Here is a 1,372-nt window from a genome sequence, read left to right on the forward strand (position 1 = left end):
ATTCCGCTCGCGAGCCCGGGATGAATGGAACGCGCGTCACCGCATACTCGAGTGACGTCACGGCCTCGCTGCGCCTGCGTGGTGCGGCCGCACGGCCAGCCGGCCAGCTCCGCGTATGGCTCTCCCTAGCGCAACCGAGCGGCATGCGAGCGACACGGAATGATGTCACGCTCTCCACTCTAGTCAACAGACTTTGTATTCAACAGGCCTTCTGCATCTCCAAAAGCACGCACTCTGGCAGTCCAAACTTCGTGGAAATAGGATGGTTAACGTGGAGTGACAATGTGAATGTATTTTGTTGTTGTCAACTTCAGTCTCAAGACTGGTTTGATACGGATCTAACCCAATCTGCGCAAATATTCATACCTGTTGTTTTGCTATTGCAACGTCCATGCACTAGAATGTAGTCAAGCCTTGGTCTAGCAATACAATTTTTACTCCACACACACATCTTTCCTCGAGTACCGTATTACCTAAGGTGGAGTTCGGAGAGGTGTTGCCAGGTTGAGAGGTGTGCAGTAACTCTTAATCAACATCTTCATTAACCAGATGAAAAGAGACAATCCAAAATCCTGAGGCGAGCTCTCACTAAGCATTTTCAATACAGTACACAAATTATAGTGACTCCATATCACGGACATTTGGCAACAGCCTTGCCGCAGTGGATACACCGGGTCCCGTCGGATCGCCGAAGTTAAGCGCTGTCGGTCGTGGCCGGCACTTGGATGGGTGACCATCCGAGCCGCCATGTGCTGTTGCCATTTTTCGGGGCGCACTCAGCCTCGTGATGCTAATTGTGGAGCTACTCCTCCGAATAGTAGCGGCTCCGGTCACAAAAAGCCATCATAACGACCGGGAGAGCGGTGTGCTGACCACACGCCCCTCCTCCGCATCCTCAGCCGAGGATGACACGGCGGTCGGATGGTCCCGGTAGGCCACTCGTGGCCTGAAGACGGAGCGCATGTCACGGCCATTACAGGAAATACAGAACAGCATGACTTCAAATTTAATTCTCACGCTAGCCCTTTGGCAATGCCACAACACCCTATAACTGGCAGCATTTAAAGTAATTAAAAAACACTCATTATCATTTCAAAAGCGAGCGAGGTGGAGCAGTGGTTAGCGCCCTGGACTCGGGAGGTCGACGGTTCAAACCCGCGTCCGGTCATCCTGATTTAGGTTTTCCGTGGTTTCCCTAAATCGCTTCAGGCAAATGCCAGGATTGTTCTTTTGATAGGGCACGGCCGACTTCCCATCCTTCCCTGATCCGATGGGACCGATGACCTCGCTGTTTGGTCCCCTCCCCCAAACGAAGCAACCAATCATTTCAAATCCTGAGTGGTTCTTCCCAAACTCCACCCAAACAATAAGC

The 1,372-nt window shown here is 51.9% G+C and overlaps 1 pseudogene; it reads left to right on the forward strand.

The window, feature by feature from the left end:
• Window positions 1-643: 643 nt before the first annotated feature.
• Window positions 644-761, forward strand: LOC126420011 (5S ribosomal RNA; annotated as a pseudogene).
• Window positions 762-1,372: the final 611 nt, after the last annotated feature.

The sequence above is a fragment of the Schistocerca serialis genome, chromosome 1 (assembly GCF_023864345.2).
Source record: "Schistocerca serialis cubense isolate TAMUIC-IGC-003099 chromosome 1, iqSchSeri2.2, whole genome shotgun sequence".
Classification (NCBI taxonomy): Eukaryota; Metazoa; Arthropoda; class Insecta; order Orthoptera; family Acrididae; genus Schistocerca; species Schistocerca serialis.